We start from the raw sequence: 14,030 nt of genomic DNA, 5'->3' as shown, positions 1-14,030 counted from the left end.
AAGAATGTTACAAGAGACAAGGAAGAACACTACATAATGATCAAGGGATCAATCCAAGAAGAAGATATAACAATTCTAAATATATATGCACGCAACATAGGAGCACCTCAATACATAAGGCAATTCCTAACAGCTATAAAAGAGGAAATCGACAGTAACACAGTAACAGTGGGGGATTTTAACACCTCACATACACCAATGGACAGATCATTCACACAGAAAATTAATAAGGAAACAGAAGCTATAAATGACACAATAGACCAGATAGACTTAATTGATATTTATAGGACATTCCATCCAAAACCAGCAGATTACACTTTCTTCTCAAGCGCGCACGGAACATTCTCCAGGATAGATCACATCTTGGGTCACAAATCAAGCCTCAGTAAATTTAAAAAAACTGAAATCATATCAAGCATCTTTTCTGACCACAACGCTATGAGATTAGAAATCAGAGCGAAAAAAACGTAAAAAACACAAACACATGGACGCTAAACAATATGCTAGTAAATAACCAAGAGATCACTGAAGAAATCAAAGAGGAAATCAAAAAATACCTAGAGACAAATGACAATGAAAACACGATGATCCAAAACTTATGAGAGGCAGCAAATGCAGTTCTATGAGGGAATTTATAACAATACAAGCCTACCTCAAGAAACAAGAAAAATTTGAAATAAACAATCTAACCTTACACCTAAAGGAACTAGAGAAAGAACAACAAACAAAACCCAAAGTTAGCAGAAGGAAAGAAATCATAAAGATCAGAGCAGAAATAAATGAAATAGAAGCAAAGAAAACAATAGCAAAGATCTATAAAACTAAAAGCTGGTTCTTTGAGAAGGTAAACAAAATTGATAAACCATTAGCCAGACTCATCAAGAAAAAGAGGGAGAAGACTCAAATCAATAAAATTAGAAATGAAAAAGGAGAAGTTACAACAGACACCACAGAAATACAAATCATCCTAAGAGACTACTACAAGCAATTCTATGCCAATAAAATGGACAACCTGGAAAAAATGGACAAATTCTTAGAAAGGTATAACCTTCCAAGACTGAACCAGGAAGAAATAGAAAATATGACCAGACCAATCACAAGTAATGAAATTGAAACTGTGATTAAAAATCTTCCAACAAACAAAAGTCCAGGACCAGATGGCTTCACAGGTGAATTCTATCAAACATTTAGAGAAGAGCTAACACCCATCCTTCTCAAACTCTTCCAAAAATTGCAGAGGAAGGAACACGCCCAAACTCATTCTACGAGGCCACCATCACCCTGATACCAAAACCAGACAAAGATACTACAAAAAAAGAAAATTACAGACCAATATCACTGATGAATTAGATGCAAAAATCCTCACAAAATACTAGCAAACAGAATGCAACAACATATTAAAAGGATCATACACCATGATCAAGTGGGATCTATCCCAGGGATGCAAGGATTCTTCAATAAACACAAATCAACCAATATGATACACCATATTAACAAACTGAAGAAAAAAAACCATATGATCATCTGAATAGATGCAGGAAAAGCTATTGACAAAATTCAACACCCATTTATGATAAAAACTCTCCAGAAAGTGGGCATAGAGGGAAATTACCTCATTGTAATAAAGGCCATATATGACAAGCCGACAGCAAACATCATTCTCAATGGTGAAAACTGAAAGCATTTCCTCTAAGATAAGGAACAAGACAATGATGTCCACTGTCACCACTATTATTCAACATAGTTTTGGAAGTTGTAGCCACAGCAGTCAGAGAAGAAAAAGACATAAAAGGAATACAAATTGGAAAAGAAGAAGTAAAGCTGTCACTGTTTGCAGATGACATGAAAGTATACATAGATAATCCTAAACATGCCACCAGAAAACTACTAGAGGTAATCAATGAATTTCGTAATGTTGCAGGATACAAAATTAATGCACAGAAGTCTCTTCCATTCCTATACACTAATGATGAAAAATCTGAAAGAGAAATTAAGGAAAACACTCCCATTTACCATTGCAACAAAAAGAATAAAATACCTAGGAATAAACCTACCTAGGGAGACAAAAACCCGTATGCAGAAAACTATAAGATACTGATGAAAGAAATTAAAGATGATACAGATGGAGACATATACCATGTTCTGGGATTGGAAGAATCAATACTGTGAAAATGACTATACTACCAAAAGCAATCTACAGATTCAATGCAATCCCTATCAAATTACCAATGGCATTTTTTACAGAACTAGAAGAAAAAAATCCTAAAATTTGTATGGAGACACAAAAGACCCCGAATAGCCACAGCAGTCTTGAGGGAAAAAAACAGAGCTGGAGGAATCAGACTCCCTGACTTCAGACTATAGTATAAAGCTACAGTAATCAAGACAATATAGTACTGGCACAAAAACAGAAATATAGATCAATGGAACAGGATAGAAAGCCCAGAGATAAACCCATCCACCTATGGTCAACTAATCTATGACAAAGGAGGCAAGGATATACAATGGAGAAAAGACAGTCTCTTCATTAAGTGGTGATGGGAAATCTGCACAGCTACATGTAAAAGAATGAAATTAGAACACTCCCTAACACCATAAACAAAAATAAACTCAAAATGGATTAGACCTAAATGTAAGACCAGACACTATAAATCTCTTAGAGGAAAACAGAGGAAGAAGACACTTTGACATAAATCACAGCACGATCTTTTTTGATCCACCTCCTAGAGTAATGCAAATAAAAACAAAAATAAACAAATGGGACCTAATGAAACATAAAAGCTTTTGCAAAGCAAAGGAAACTATAAACAAGACAAAAAGACAACCCTCAGAATGGGAGAAAATATTTGCAAATGAATCAACAGACAAAGGATTAATCTCCAAAATATATAAACAGCTCATGCAGCTCAATATTAAAAAAACAAACAACCCAATGCAAAAATGGGCTGAAGACCTAAACAGACATTTCTCCAAAGAAGATATACAGATGGCCAACAAACACATGAAAGGATGCTCAACATCACTAATCATTAGAGAAATGCAAATCAATACTACAATGAGGTATCACCTCACACCTGTCAGAATGGCCATCATCAAAAAATCTACAAACAATAAATGCAGGAGAGGGTGTGGAGAAAAGGGAACCCTCTTGCACTGTTTTTGGGAATGTAAATTGATATAGCTACTATGGAGAACAGTATGGAGGTTCCTTAAAAAACTAAAAATAGAACTACCATATGTCCCAGCAATCCCACTACTGGGCATATACCCTGAGAAAACCATAATTCAAAAAGAGTCATGTACCACAGTGTTCACTGCAGTTCTATTTACAATAGCCAGGACATGGAAGCAACCTAAGTGTCCATCAATAGACGAATGGATAAAGAAGACGTGGCACATATATACAATGGAATATTACTCAGCTACAAATAGAAATGAAATTGAGTTATTTGTAGTGAGGTGGATGGACCTAGAGTCTGTCATACAGAGTGAAGTAAGTCAGAAAGTGAAAAACAAATACCATATGCTAACACATATATATGGAATCTAAAAAAAAAAAAAAATGGTTCTGAAGAAACTAGGGTCAGGACAGGAATAAAGATGCAGATGTAGAGAATGGACTTGAGGACACGGGGAGGGGGAAGGGTAAGCTGGGACGAAGTGAGAGTGTGGCATGTTCATATATACACTACCAGATGTAAAATAGATAGCTAGTGGGAAGCAGCCACATAGCACAGGGAGATCAGCTCGGTGCTTTGTGACCACCTAGAGGTGTGGGATAGGGAGGGTGGGAGGGAGACGCAAGAGGGAGGAGATATGGGGATATATGTATATGTATAGCTGATTCACTTTCTTATAAAGGAGAAAGTAACACACACACAAAAAAAAATTTTAGAAAATAAAATATTATTGTAGCCTATTTTGGTTTACATTTCTGAAAAAAAATCAGACTACTGGTAGTATATTCTGCTGAATCATTTTATGCTACTTGGGACTTTTAAGTCATTTGGACACTTTCCTATATGGATTAGGGCCTAGGCCAAAAGTTTTGTTTTACAACTGTCTACTTATCCAATTGATATACATTCTTATGATAATTATTCCCAAAGTAATGTTTGGGTTTACGTTAGTAAGCTATTCCCAAAGACCTCTGAGAAAGGAATAGGAAACGATAAACAAAAATGTTAGCTATCCTTTATAACTTGGGTCAACATATATGTGTCTTTAAGTTTAACCTAAAAAAAAATTTGTTTGAAATGAAATGATCAAAAACTACTCTCATGAAAAGTGTTTTGGAGAATTTAAGCAATTAGCTCAATATAGTCACTAGGACTTCAACTGTATTCCAATCCCACTAATATAGATGTCTCAGAAAAATATATTAAATTAAATCACCTGGATAATAGGCCTAACTTCATATTTCGTAAATTGTCAGATAAGGAATTGGAATCCTTAGGATCCCCATGAGTCCTGGGTTCAGTGGCAAAATCAATGTCTACAGGCACCATTCTTTTCCTATACAACAGTTTATGACTTGATTCAAAATATATTAAACTGTAGATGGGCAAGGTTGTAATAGCATAGAACAAAATAAATTAATCTCCTGATAGAAGGAGACTAAATGTACTCAATGTATTTGGAAAGGTTTGGCACTACCTGATAAAGTTAATTTTGTATATATCCTTCAAGTGTCCACTCTTAAACAGAGAAAGACTTGGGCACTAAGAGATATGTGCCAGAATTATTTATAGCAGTATTGTTCATAACAGTCAAAAATACTAGAAAATAAATATCTATAGACCATAAAGTGAATAAAATTAGTGTTGTATACTTATACTAAATAATGGTGAAAATGAATGAAACGCAGCTACAAGCATCATTGTGTATGAATCTTTAAAAACTAACAGTAGATGAAAGAAACAAGTCACCAAAGCATATATACAATATGATTCCATATGTATAACTTTCAAAAATAAACAAAACATTATTTAGGGATTAACAAATACGGGACTACTCTAAAGAAAAGAAAATATTTACATAAAAATTTAAGTAGCTGTTATCTTGTGATGTGGAAAGGGGTCATTGGTAAAAGATGATTGATAACAACAGAGTAGAGGAAAAAAATCTCAAAAAGGCCAAAATTTATATGTTGAAACCCAAATCCCTAGCACCTCAAAATGTGGCTGTATTTGAATATAGGACCTTTATGGAGGTGATAAGTTCAAAGGTCATTAAGATGGGCCCTACGCCAACGTGACTGGTGTCCTTATGAGAAGAGGAAATTTGGGCACACACGGACTTCAGGGATATGTGTGGAGAGAGGAAAGACCATGTGAGGACACAGCAAAAAGTCAGCCATTTGCAAGCCAAGGAAAGAAGCCTGGGGAGAAATCAAACCTGCTGACACCTTGATCTTGGACTTCCAGCTTCCAGAACTGGGAGAAAATACATTTCTGTGGTTTACACCACTCAGTCTGTAGTATTTTGTAAAATACACAGATGTAAACAAAGATAGGAAAACTATAAAGAGCAAGAAAACAATTATACAAAATTTAAGTAGCAATTATCTCTTGGTGGGGAAGGGGGAGACACTAGTAAACATGTGATTGATAAAACACAGAATATGAAAAATCCCCCAAAGATCATGCAGCATGACAAGAGAAGTATGAAGTCCCGACTCTATGGAATAACAATATGAGGCTGGTGGAGTCGGGGGAGGGAGTCGTTGGTGGCAGGTATAAGAGGAGGATAAAAGACAAAGGGCACTGAGAAAAAGACATTAAAAGGTAGGAAAACTAGGGGAGTGTGTTGTCTTTAAAGGCAAGAAGCGTGAATCGAATGGCCAAGGATGCCAAAAGATGACAACAGGATGATGCTCATTAATTAAGTAATCAGGAAGTCACGGGGGCAAATGTCAGGGCCATTTCAACGAACTAGCAAGGGCAGAGTCTGATCAATGTGGGCTGCAGAGTAAATGAGAGGTAAGAAAGAAGAGACCAAGTTCTGTAGATTCTGAAGAACGTGACTGTGAAGATAAGAGGCAAGCCAGGGCAGTAGCTAGCAGGGAACTTCGGACCATAGAGACTTTGTTTGTTCATTTGCTTGTCCGCTTTAAGATTAAGAGAGCCTTGAACTTGCATTTAATGACAAGAAAAATCAGTGGAGAAGAGAAGTGAAAATATACGAGGGAGAAAGCCTCATCAAAACATAAAAATGAATTCCTTCTCCAGTTAAGCATAGTTAAAATTTTAATGAACGAATTAGATTAGAATGATATACATTTGCCTTTTAAACGAATGCCAGACATCACACACGCAATAAATAACAGTCTCGAAAGTCCAGAAGATTGTGACAGTCTAATTTTGTGCTTCCTATCACACTCCAGAAAACAACTTTGACTCCTATCTCCCACCATTTTTTAGCCTGTTTACAAAAATAATCTTCTATTTCTGAAGGCAAAACTAAGAGCAAGTTATTTTAATTAAATTGTGTGGGCCCTTAGGGAACATGAATTCGCCAGAAAGAAGTAAAAACAAAAGCAAGCTTATGGCCAACTCCTACCACTTCTACATCTCATGGAGAAAATGAAGGTTCTCAGTGCAGAAGAGAGCAAGAGCTGCACACTCCCGGTCTTACACTGAAGTCTCATGGGCAAGATGCCAAGATGGTGCGGGGGGCAAGGCAGGGGAGTTAACATCTGAGCAGCCCATGAGGTCCCTCTCTAAGCAGCATTGCCTCAGGCCTAGCCAATCAGGATGGCAGTTCTGTGAGCAGGTCCCAGTGTATGGAACAGTAACTGCATGGAACAGACACTGACAGGCGGCTCAACCAAGAGGGCTTCACCTTTTGGCGGGATTGAACTGGGTGGAGGAGGACCTTTTATTGAGAACAGCCAGGTAATCACAGGCTAAGCTCCCCATGTACTAACTACCCACAGATTCTCTGAACTTATTAACCTTAATTACTCTCTGGTAATCCAAACAAAGTACAGGCTTAGTCAGTCTATAGCCATGTAACAAAATTGTATCATCTTTTTATAAACTTGGGAGCAAAATCATCATCTAATTCAGAGTACAGCTTATTAACTCAAAAGGAAACCCTTGCTTCAAGGTAGGATTTTATGGAGGGCCCTAATATCACTAGGAAGATTTTTATTAGGAACCGTTAATGTAGAGAACAGATGTATGGACACCAAGGGGGGAAAGCGGGGAGTGGCGTGGTGGTGGTGGGATGAATTGGGAGATGGGGATTGATGTATATACACTAATATGTATGAAATAGATAACTAATAAGAACCTGCTGTATAGCACAGGGAACTCTACTTTGCTGTACAGTAGAAACTAACACAACATTGTAAAACAACTATACCCCCAATAAAATAAATAAATAAATAATAATAAAAAAAGAATCATGCCCCAAAAAAATAAAGCTCAATTTGAAATGGTAAGTTCAGTTGCATAAAGATGCATGTGTGTGAATACAATTGTGGAAGGCAGAATTCTAAGATGACCCCTAATGACCCACACTCTTGTATAATCCCCTGTTCTTGAGAGCGGGCAGGACATGCCACTTGATTCTAACCACTAGAATACAGCAAAGGTGATGGGACGTTACTCTTCTGATTAAATTACCTTACATGGCAAAGGTGGAAGGATTTTACTGATGTCATTAAAGCACTGAATAGACGGACTTTGTTAAATCAAAAGGGAGATTATCTTGGGCAGTCCTGGCCAAATCAGGTGAGCTATTTCAAAGAATGTCTAAAGGTTTGCAACTCCATCCTACTGGACTTAATGAAACAAGCCACCACAAATTCTACAGCTGCAAAAAAATGAATTCTGCTAACAAGCTGAGGGAGCTTGGAAACAAATCCTTCTTCAATCGAGTCTCTGATGAGAATGCAACTCAGCCAACATCTTGATTACATCTTTTTGAGATCCTGAGCAGAGGATACAGATATAACATGCCTTGATGGCTGACCCATGGAAAGTGCGAGATGATAAATGTTTGTTGTTTTAAGCCACTAAGTTTTTGTTAATTTGTTAAACAGCAATTAAAAACTAATACAACAGCCAAATCACTTCTGGGTCTATCTTTGGCTTTGTATTAGTTAAGGTGTTAGTTATAAGCAACAGAAGTGAATTCTGGTTAACTTATTAACCAGAGGTTATATCACAGCTCACATAATCTCCAAAAGGTTTGAGGAAACCAGGCTTGCAGCCTATGCAGTTAGAAACAATTCTCCAAATCACACAGTGGGAGTGGCCCCATGAAGATACCATGGCTGCAGCCACTGGACTGCATTGACCCCAGTTCACACAATCAGCATCACCCAAGCTAGACACGAGAGTCTACTGTTAAAGCTACTGATGCCTTTGGAAAGCACATGCAGCCACTGACCACTGCCAGCCACAAGAGGATCCCTGTTTTTCCATTAATATGTTACTAGCTTCAAAATCAATGTCTGGAGTCAGCATGTCTGGGCTGTAGTGCCCAGGTCATGCACCTAAGGTAGAGGCCCTCCACTTAGTTGCAAGGATGCGTAAGAAAGCAAATACCTGGAATTCTGAGACTGCATATTAGGAGGCAGGCTCTGTTAAATAAGATGGGTATTCTCTAAAACAAGGAAATGGCTTCAGAAGCTAGAAGGCCAAAATGAATGAAGTGTTTACTAAATAAGTTATTCCCCATGCCTTCCTGTCTCCCAAAATTCTTACATCATCTTCTAATAATGTGGGACTGGAGCTCACTTTTGAGTAGTTTCACAGGTTAGCTTTAGAAAATAGCCCTCTCCAAGTTCCAACCCTAAAATTATATAGTCCTGAGAACATTCAAATGAATAAAGCAATTACAACTCAGGACAGGGCAAATGTAGATCCATCCCTTTTATCAGTCAAATTGTTGTCCTGTTTGGTTTTCTGCCAGTGTTAAATCACTGCATAAGACCTGCAGTGGTTTTCATGGAATATATTTTATTAATCTGGTAAACATATTGAGTATTTCTCGTCTGGAGAGGCCTGCCAGGATTCTAGGCTGAAGATACTTATCCATGACTATTTGTGATGACTATCCCATCACAAATCATCGTTGATAAATATTGAAAATATTAACCAGCTTCCATCTGATCATGGTCCCCCATTTAATTGCAGCAAAATCTCTGTTGTTTATGTACTGGCTTCTTTCCTCCTTCATTCATTTTGCTCATTTAAAGCCTTTCTTCCTGGACTCTTAGTTCCAAACAGATCCTGACAAATAGTGGCAGGCGGGGACATACCCCATGGTTCAAACGGCACTGACATTGAATCAGACACAACAAAGAAGACTGGAAATATACCACTGATCCAGCCCCCAAGATAAAGCATCATAGGGAATGTGTGTGTAGTATTAATTCTACTCCCAGAAGAGGTCAAGAGGGCAATGAGTTGATCCCATGGTATAGATGAAGGGTGAGAAAAAAATCCTTATTGATGTGAACAGTGTTGGTAGATTAAAGTTTAGGATACGTTCTACAGACCAAAGACTCTCTCTTCCAACAGAGGGGAGAAAAGTGGAGAGAGGAGCAAGTGGTGGTTGAGAGAGAAATGATATGCAGGATTCGGAAGTATTTGTGAAGATGGAAACAGAACGAATACAGTCCACAAAAAGGAAATGTCGATGTTAAAATGATTGTAATAGCATTTGACTTTTGTAGATGCAAGAAATATGCCCCTATGAAATATATATTAAACAGAATTTGGTGCATAACAATCTCCAGGCTCCCTGGCTTCCTCACACGACTGACCCCTATAACAGTAACAAAGAGATATGGACAAAATAACAAAGCTCACAGAAAAGTACAGCTTTCTCCAGCGATGACCCTCTACAGCCAGGTACAGCAAGACACCTCTAACCCCAGAATATTCCACAGACCTATTTCCTTTTCTGCTTCTACTCTTGAAGCAAATGGACGATGGTGGGTGCAGATATGGGGGTGTGGCAAGAGAAGAAAGGAGTTGTTGTTTGGTTGTTAGTAAGTTTGTGTGTGTGTGTGTGTGTGTGTGTGTGTGTGTGTGTGTGTGCGTGTGTGCCTAACTCAGTTGGATATACAGCCTTTAGTTGTTGCTTTGCAGTTCTCTACCTATTGGAAAATGGGTTTTGCTAGAATTTAAAATAAAAAGCAGATTTTAGCATAATTTCAAAAGGAAAAGTCATGTACTGAGGACTTAGGTTGAGCTACTTGAAAATGTCATTTTGGCAGTTCAAAAATGGCCAAATAGTGTCTATCTAATATGTTTCTAATCCTATGTGCTGGTACCATGGAAGATGTCGGGGTGCAGAGGTGAACAAATGGAAGGAAACAGAGCCAGGGAGCATACAGCCTAATGGGAGAGATGACATTATTCAATTAACCACATAAATGAGTGTACGATTACAAACTGTAATATGTATTTTTGAGGTAGAGGAAATATTTTTGAATAGTGTGTACATTTTTAAACAGGTAATAATAATATTAACATTGAAGAGTAAGACTGGAAAAGTAGAAGCCATAACTATGTGTGGCATGATTGACATGTATTACCTTATATAATTCTCACAATATAGCTGTGAGTTCAGTACTACCACTACTCCCATTTAAAGAAGATGAAAATAAGATACAGAAAAGTACTCATTGAATATGCCTCCATGGTGCCATTAGATTGACACTTTTGTCTCATCGCACTGCTGTACCTCTAAGTGGAAAACATAATTTAGCATGATTTCAGAAGGAAACTACTGTTTCATAATTCTGCTCCAAAAAATTGACCATTCATTGATGTTGTGTTAGTTTCTGCTGTATAACAAAGTGAATCAGCTATACGTATACATATATCCCCAAATCCCCTCCCTCTTGCGTCTCCCTCTCAGCCCTCTAGGGGGTCACAAAGCACAGAGCTGATCTCCCTGTGCTATGTGGCTGCCTCCCACTAGCTATCTATTTTACATTTGGTAGTGTATATATGTCCATGCCACTCTCTCACTTCATCCCGGCTTACCCTTCCCCCTCCCTGTGATCTCAAGTCCATTCTCTACATCTGCATCTTTATTCCTGTCCTGCCCCTAGGTTCTTCAAAAACATTTTTTTTTTTTTTTTTAGATTCCATATATATGTGTGAGCATACGGTATTTGTTTTTCTCTTTCTGACTTACTTCACTCTGTATGACAAACTCTAGGTCCACCCACCTCACTACAAATAACTCAATTTTGTTTCTTTTCGTAATATTCCATTGTATATATGTGCCACATCTTCTTTATCCATTCATCTGTCAGTGGACACTTAGGTTGCTTCCATGTCCTGGCTATTGTAAATAGTGCTGCAATGAATATTGTGGTACATGATTCTTTTTAAATTATGGTATTTTTAGGGTATATGCCCAGTAGTGGGATTGCGGGATCATATGGTAGTTCTATTTTTAGTTTTTTAAGGAACCGCCATACTGTTCTCCATAGTGGCTGTATCAATTTACATTCCCACCAACAGTGCAAGAGGGTTCCCTTTTCTCCACACCCTCTCCAGCATTTGTTTGTAGATTTTTTGAAGATGGCCATTCTGACCGGTGTGAGGTGATACCTCACTGTAGTTTTGATTTGCATTTCTCTAATGATTAGTGATGTTGAGCATCCTTTCATGTGTTTGTTGGCAATCTGTATATCTTTTTTGGAGAAATGTCTATTTAGGTCTTCTGCCCATTTTTGGATTGGGTTGTTTGTTTTTTTCATATTGAGCTGCATGAGCTGCTTGTAAATTTTGTAGATTAATCCTTTGTCAGTTGCTTCATTTGCCAATATTTTCCCCCATTCTGAGGGTTGCCTTTTCATCTTGTTTATGGTTTCCTTTGCTGTGCAAAAGCTTTTAAGTTTCATTAGGTCCCATTTGTTTATTTTTGTTTTTATTTCTATTTCTCTAGGAGGTGGGTCAAAAAGGATCTTGCTGTGATTTATGTCATAGAGTGTTCTGCCTATGTTTTCCTCTAAGAGTTTTATAGTGTCTAGCATTACATTTAGGTCTTTAATCCATTTTGAGTTTTTTTGTGTATGTGTTAGGGAGTGTTCTAACTTCATTCTTTTCCATGTAGCTGTCCAGTTTTCCCAGCACCACTTACTGAAGAGGCTGTCTTTTCTCCACTGTATATTCTTGCCTCCTTTATCAAATATAAGGTAACCATATGTGCGTGGGCTTATCTGTGGGCTTTCTATCCTATTCCATTGATCTATATTTCTGTTTTTGTGCCAGTACCATATTGTCTTGATTACTGTAGCTTTGTAGTATAGTCTGAAGTCAGGGAGCCTGATTCCTCCAGCTCCGTTTTTCTCTCTTATGATTGCTTTGGCTACTTGGGGTCTTCTGTGTTTCCATACAAATTGTGAAAGTTTTTGTTCTAGTTCTGTGAAAAATGCCATTGGTAGTTTGATAGGAATTGCATTGAATCTGTAGATTGCTTTGGGTAGTGGAGTCATTTACACAATGTTGATTCTTCCAATCTAAGTACATGGCATATCTCTCCATCTGTTTGTATCATATTTAATTTCTGTCATCTAGTGTCTTATAGTTTTCTGCATAGAGGGATTTCTTCTCCTTAGGGAGGTTTATTCCTAGGTATTTTATTCTTTTTGTTGACATGGTAAATGGGAATGTTTCCTTAAGTTCTCTTTCAGATTTTTCATCATTAGTATAAAGGAATGCAAGAGATTTCTGTGCATTAATTTTGTATCCGGCTACTTTACCAAATTCATTTATTAGTTCTAGTAGTTTTCTGGTAACATCTTTAGGATTCTCTATGTACAGTGTCATGTCATCTGCAAACAATGACAACTTTACTTCTTCTTTTCCAATTTGGATTCCTTTTATTTCTTTTTCTTCTCTGATTGCTGTGGCTAAAACTTCCAAAAATATGTTGAGTAATAGTGGTGAGAGTGTACAACCTTGTCTTCTTCCTGATCTTAGCGGAAATGGTTTCAGTTTTTCACCATTGAGGACAATGTTGGCTGTGGGTTTGTCATATATGGCCTTTATTATGTTGAGGTAAGTTCCCTCTATGCCTACTTTCTGGAGGGTTTTTGTCATAAATGGGTGTTGAATTTTGTCAAAAGCTTTTTCTGCACCTATTGACATTATCATATGGTTTTTCTCTTTCAATTTGTTAATATGGTGTATCAGATTGATTGATTTGCGTATATTGAAGAATCCTTGCATTCCTGGGATAAACCCCACTTGATCATGGTGTATGATCCTTTTAATGTGCTGTTGGAGTCTGTTTGCTAGTATTTTGTTGAGGATTTTTGCATCTATGTTCATCAGTGATATTGGCCTGTAGTTTTCTTTCTTTGTGACATCTTTGTCTGGTTTTGGTATCAGGGTGTTGGTGACCTCGTAGAATGAGTTTGGGAGTGTTCCTCTCTCTGCTATATTTTGGAAGAGTTTGAGAAGGATAGGTGTTAGCTCTTCTATAAATGTTTCATAGAATTCGCCTGTGGACCCATCTGGTCCTGTACTTTTGTTTGTTGGAAGATTTTTAATCACAGTTTCAATTTCAGTGCTTGTGATTGGTGTTCATATTTTCTATTTCTTCCTGGTTCAGTCTTGGAAGATTGTGCTTTTGTAAGAATTTGTCCATTTCTTCCAGGTTGTCCATTTTATTGGCATATACTTGCTTGTAGTAATCTCTCATGATCCTTCGTATTTCTGCTGTGTCACTTCTCCGTTTTCAATTCTAATTCTGTTGATTTGAGTCCCCTCCCTTTTTTTCTTGATGAGTCTGGCTCATGGTTTATCAATTTTGTTTGTTTTCTCAAAGAACCAGCTTTTACCACTATGGAAAACAGTATGGAGGTTCCTTAAAAAACTAAAAATAGAATTACCATATGACCCAGCAATCCCACTACTGGGCATACACCCAGAGAAAACCATAATTCAAAAAGACACATGCACCCCAGTGTTCACTGAAGCACTATTTACAATAGCCAGGTCATGGAAGCAACCTAAATGCCCATCGACATATAAATGGATAAAGAA

This window comes from Balaenoptera acutorostrata, chromosome 12 (genome assembly GCF_949987535.1).
Source record: "Balaenoptera acutorostrata chromosome 12, mBalAcu1.1, whole genome shotgun sequence".
NCBI lineage: Eukaryota > Metazoa > Chordata > Mammalia > Artiodactyla > Balaenopteridae > Balaenoptera > Balaenoptera acutorostrata.
Note: the sequence above shows the minus strand (reverse complement) of the source record.